The 6,267-nt window shown below is 36.4% G+C and overlaps 1 non-coding gene across 1 annotated transcript; it reads left to right on the top strand.

Moving 5' to 3' along the window:
- Positions 1 to 856: 856 nt before the first annotated feature.
- Positions 857 to 960, top strand: LOC112762921 (small nucleolar RNA R71). Its single transcript, XR_003182786.1, has one exon. It is a non-coding gene; the product is annotated as a small nucleolar RNA R71 (small nucleolar RNA).
- Positions 961 to 6,267: the final 5,307 nt, after the last annotated feature.

The following is a 6,267-nucleotide window of genomic DNA, read 5'->3' as shown; positions in this document are numbered from 1 at the left end:
CTTGATAGGAAACTCCTTCTTGCTTGAAGGACGTCCCAGGAGGTCTTCCTCACTAGGATTTTCGTCCTTCTCCTCCCTTGTGCATTCGGCCATGTTGAGTATATCAATGGCCTTGCACTCTCCTTTTGGATTCTCTTCTGTGTTGCTTGGGAGAATACTGGGAGGAGTTTCAATGACTTTCTTACTCAGCTGGCCCACTTGTGCCTCCAAATTTCTGATGGAGGATCTTGTTTCATTCATGAAACTAAAAGTGGCCTTTGACAGATCAGAGACTATATTAACTAAATTAGAAGTATTTTGTTCAGAATTCTCTGTCTGTTGCTGAGAAGATGATGGATATGGCTTACTATTGCTCAGCCTATTGCGTCCACCATTGTTAAAGCCTTGTTGAGGCTTTTGTTGATCCTTCCAGGAGAAATTTGGATGATTTCTCCATGATGGGTTATAGGTGTTTCCATAAGGTTCACCCATGTAATTAACCTCTGCCATGGCAGGGTTCTCAGGATCATAAGCTTCTTCAGGAGCTACCTCTCTAGTACTGTTGGATGCATGTTGCAATCCATTCAGATTTTGAGAGATTATGTTGACCTGTTGAGTCAACATTTTGTTCTGAGCCAATATGGCATTCAGAGCATCAATTTCAAGAACTCCTTTCTTCTGAGGTATCACATTATTCACGGAATTCCTCTCAGAGGTATACATGAATTGGTTGTTTGCAACCATGTCAATGAATTCTTGAGCCTCTTCAGGCGTTTTCTTCAGGTGAATAGATCCACCTGCAGAATGGTCCAATGACATTTTCGAAAATTCAGAGAGACCATAATAGAATATATCTAATAGGGTCCATTCTGAAAACATGTCAGATGGACATCTTTTGGTCAACTGCTTATATCTTTCCCAGGCTTCATAGAGGGATTCACCATCTTTTTGTTTGAAGATTTGAACATCCACTCTCAGCTTGCTCAGCTTTTGAGGAGGAAAGAATTTATCCAGAAAGGCAGTGACCAGCTTATCCCAGGAGTCCAGGCTATCCTTAGGTTGTGAATCCAACCATATTCTAGCTCTGTCTCTTACAGCAAAAGGGAAAAGCATGAGTCTGTAGACTTCAGGATCAACTCCATTCATCTTTACAGTCTCACAGATCTGCAAGAACTCCGTTAAAAACTGATAAGGATCCTCAGATGGAAGTCCATAAAACTTGCAGTTTTGTTGCATTAATGCAACTAGTTGAGGCTTAAGCTCAAAGTTATTGGCTCCAATGGCAGGAATGGAGATGCTTCTTCCATCAAACTTGGATGTTGGCTTTGTGAAGTCACCAAGCATTCTCCTTGCATTATTATTATTATTATTTTCGGCTGCCATCTCCTTCTCTTGTTCGAAAATTTCTGAAAGGTTATTTCTGGATTGTTGTAATTTAGCTTCTCTTAATTTTCTCTTCAGAGTCCTTTCAGGTTCTGGATCAAATTCAACAAGAGTGCCCTTTTCCCTGTTCCTGCTCATATGAAAGAGAAGAAAACAAGAAAAGAAAAAGGAATCCTCTATGTCACAGTATAGAGATTCCCTTATGTTAGTAGAAGAAGAAAGGGGTATAAGAAAGAAGAAGGATGGATTCGGATTTTTGGATGAGGAGAGGTGAAGAGAAGTGTTAGTAATTAAATAATTAAATAGAATAAGAGAAGAGAAGAGAAATTTCGAAAATAATTTTTGAAAAAGAGGTTAGTAATTTTCGAAAATCAAAGACAAAATATAATTAAAATTAAAATTTAAAACAAAAAGAATTTTTGAAAAAGGGAGGGAGAATTTTCGAAAATTAGAGAGGGAAAAGTAGTTAGGTGGTTTTGAAAAAGATAAGAAACAAACAAAAAGTTAGTTAGTTGATTGAAAAAGATTTGAAATCACATTTTGAAAAAGATAAGAAGATAAGAAAAAGATAAGATATTTTGAAATCAAATTTTGAAAAAGATAAAATTTTTGAAAAAGATAAGATAAAAGATAAAAAGATATATTTGAAAAAGGATATTTTGAAAAAGATTTAATTTTAAAATTGACTTAACTAACAAGAAATTACAAGATAAGATTCTAGAACATAAAGATTGAACCTTTCTTAACAAGAAAGTAACGAACTTCAAATTTTTGAACCAATCACATTAATTGTTAGCTAATTTTCGAAAATTTGATATAAAGATAAGAAAAAGATTTTTGAAAATATTTTGAAAAATAATTTTGAAATTTTCGAAAATTATATAAAAAATGAAAAAGATATGATTTTTGAAAAAGATTTTGAAAAGATAAGATTTTTAAAATTGAAATTTTGACTTGACTTGTAAGAAACAACTAATTTTAAAAATTTTTGACCAAGTCAACCCAAAATTTCGAAAATTTGGAGGAAAATAAGGAAAAGATATTTTTTTTGATTTTTTGAATTTTTAATTATGAGAAAGAAAAACAACAAAAATACTCAATGCATGAAAATTTTAGATCAAAACAATGAATGCATGCAAGAATGCTATGAATGTCAAGATGAACACCAAGAACACTTTGAAGATCATGATGAACATCAAGAACATATTTTTGAAAAATTTTTGATGCAAAGAAAACATGCAAGACACCAAACTTAGAAATCTTTAATGCATGAAAAATATGAATGCAGGAATGCACATGAAAAACAACAAAAGACACAAAACAAGAAATCATCAAGATCAAACAAGAAGACTTGTCAAGAACAACTTGAAGATCATGAAGAACACTATGAATGCATGGGATTTTCGAAAAATGCAAGAAAATTTTTAAAGCATGCAATTGACACCAAACTTTAAAATTAACACAAGACTCAAACAAGAAACACAAAATATTTTTGATTTTTTATGATTTTCTAATTTTTTTGTATTTTTATTAATTTTTTCGAAAAACATTTTTGGAAAAAAAAACGAAAAATAAAAGAAAAATTTTTGAAAAAGATTTTTGAAAAGAAAATTACCTAATCTAAGCAACAAGATGAACCGTCAGTTGTCCCTACTCGAACAATCCCCGGCAACGGCGCCAAAAACTTGGTGGACGAAATTGTGATCAATGTTCTAACTATTTTGTATGAAATCATTATTATGGCACTGGTTGAATTCACAACTCCGTTCAACTAACCAGCAAGTGTACTGGGTCGTCCAAGTAATAAACCTTACGTGAGTAAGGGTCGATCCCACAGAGATTGTTGGTATGAAGCAAGCTATGGTCATCTTGTAAATCTCAGTTAGGCAGATTAAATTGGTTTATGGGTTTTGAAAATAGAAATAAGAAAATAAATAATAAAAGGGATAGAATACTCATGCAGATTCATTGGTGGGAATTTCAGATAAGCGAATGGAGATACTGTATGGCTCAAGGACGCCTGCTCTCCTACTGCTTCAACTCAATCCTTCTTACTCCTTTCCATGGCAAGCTGTGTATAGGGGTTCACCATCAGCGGTGGCTACTTTCAATCCTCTCGGGAAAATGATCCTATGCGGCTGTCACTCGCACGGCTAATCGTCAGGAGGCATCACCCATGGTTGATGGCTACATCCCATCCTCGCAGTGAAAACTACGCTCACGCACTCTGTCACAGCACGGCTAATCACTGGTTGGTTCCTGCGCCTACTGGAATAGAATCCCTTGATTCTTTTGCGTCTGTCACTAACGCCCAGCACTTGCAAGTTTGAAGCACGTCACAGTCATTCATTACCGGAATCCTACTCGGAATACCACAGACAAGGTTAGACTTTCTGGATTCCCAGGATCCTACTCGGAATACCACAGACAAGGTGAGACTTTCCGGATCCTCATAAATGCCGCCATCTATCTAGCTTATACCACGAAGATTCTGTTGGGGAATCTAAGAGATACGCATTCAAGCTCGGTTGCATGTAGAACGGAAGTGGTTGTCAATCACGTGCGTTCATAAGTGAGAATGATAATGATCGTCACTTTCATCATTACACTCATCATGTTCTTGGGTGCGAATGAATAACTTGGAATAAGAATAAGAGAGATTTGAATAAAAGACAATGGAATTGCAATAATACTTGAGGTACAGCAGAGCTCCACACCCTTAATCTATGGTGTGCAGAAACTCCACCGTTGAAAATACATAAGTAAAAGAGGTTCAGGCATGGCCGAATGGCCAGCTCTCTCCATGATCAAGTGACCGAATATTCAAGAGATTAAACAGTCAAGAGATGTCTAATACAATAGATAAATGTTCTATTTATAATAAACTAGCTCCTAGGGTTTACATAAGTAAGTAATTGATGCATAAATTCACTTCCGGGGCCCACTTGGTGTATGTTTGGGCTGAGCTTGATTAATCCACGAGCTGAGGCTTCTCTTGGAGTTGAACTCCGCGTTATGACGTGTTTTGGGCGTTCAACTCCGGATCATGACGTTTTTCTGGCGTTTAACTCCAGACAACAGCATGAACTTGGCATTCAACGCCAAGTTACGTCGTCATTCTTCGAATAAAGTATGGACTATTATATATTGCTGGAAAGCCCTAGATGTCTACTTTCCAACGCCGTTGAGAGCGCGCCAATTGGAGTTCTGTAGCTCCAGAAAATCCATTTCGAGTGCAGGGAGGTCAGATTCCAATAGCATCAGCAGTCCTTTTGTCAGCCTTCTTCAGAGTTTTGCTCAAATCCCTCAATTTCAGTCAGAATTTACCTGAAATCACAGAAAAACACACAAACTCATAGTAAAGTCCAGAAATGTGAATTTAACATAAAAACTAATGAAAACATCCCTAAAAGTAGCTTAAACTCACTAAAAACTATATAAAAACAATGCCAAAAAGCGTATAAATTATCCGCTCATCACAACACCAAACTTAAATTGTTGCTTGTCCCCAAGCAACTGAAAATCAAATAGGATAAAAGAAGAGAATATACTATAAATTCCAGAATATCAATGAATATTAATTTAATTAGATGAGCGGGACTTGTAGCGTTTTGCTTCTGAATAGTTTTGGCATCTCACTTTTTCCCTTGTAGTTCAGAGTGATTGGCGTCTCTGGGAACTCCGAATTTTGGATAGTGTTATTGACTTTCCTAGTTAAGCATGTTGATTCTTGAACACAGCTACTTATGAGTCCTGGCCGTGGCCCTAAGCACTTTGTTTTCCAGTATTACCACCGGATACATCAATGCCACAGACACATAACTGGGTGAACCTTTTCAGATTGTGACTTAGCTTTGCTAGAGTCCCCAGTTAGTGGTGTCCAGAGCTCTTTAGCACACTCTTTTGCTTTGGATCACGACTTTAACCACTCAGTCTCAAGCTTTTCACTTGGACTTTCATGACACAAGCACATGGTTAGGGACAGCTTGATTTGGCCGCTTAGGCCTGGATTTAATTTCCTTGGGCCCTCCTATCCATTGATGCTCAAAGCCTTGGATCCTTTTTACCCCTTGCCTTTTGGTTTTAAGGGCTATTGGCTTTTTCTACTGCTCCTTCTTTTTCTTTCTATATTTTTTTTGCCATTTTTTTTTCGCAAGCTTCCTTTTTCACTGCTTTTTCTTGCTTCAAGAATTAATTTCATGATTTTTTTCAAATCATCAATAACATTTCTCTTTGTTCATCATTCTTTCAAGAGCCAACAATTTTAACACTCATAAACAACAAGATCAAAAATATGCACTGTTCAAGCATTCATTCAGAAAACAAAAAGTATTGCCACCACATCAATATAATTAAATTAAATTCAAGGATAAATTCGAAATTCATGTACTTCTTGTTCTTTTGAATTAAAACATTTTTCATTTAAGAGAGGTGACGGATTAATGGATTTTATTCATAGCTTTAAGGCATGGTTACATACTAATGATTATGAAGTAGAGACACAAAACATAGATAAACACAACATTAAAAACAGAAAATAGAAAGAAATAAAGAGCAAGGAATGAATCCACCTGAGTGAGGGTGGCGCCTTCTTGAAGGTCCAATGGTGCTTTTTGAGCTCCTCTATGTCTCTTCCTTGCTTCTGTTGAATGATTCCTAGTAATTTTGGTGTTTCTACCCTTAGTTGCTTCCAATATTTGTGTGGAGGATAACTTATTCCCTGAGGTATCTCAGGGATCTCTTGATTTGCAGCCACATGTTCTACCACTGAGCTATGACGGCTTATATTCTTTCCATCTCCCAAGACTCATAGGTGGAAGCTTTTGTCTTCCCTTTGAGGTTTCTCTGGCCTTAGGTGCCATTAATGGTAATGGAAAAGCAAAAACGCTATGCTTTTACCACACC

Source organism: Arachis hypogaea, chromosome 2 (assembly GCF_003086295.3).
Source record: "Arachis hypogaea cultivar Tifrunner chromosome 2, arahy.Tifrunner.gnm2.J5K5, whole genome shotgun sequence".
NCBI lineage: Eukaryota > Viridiplantae > Streptophyta > Magnoliopsida > Fabales > Fabaceae > Arachis > Arachis hypogaea.
Note: the sequence above shows the minus strand (reverse complement) of the source record. Positions and strands in the feature narration are given on the sequence as shown.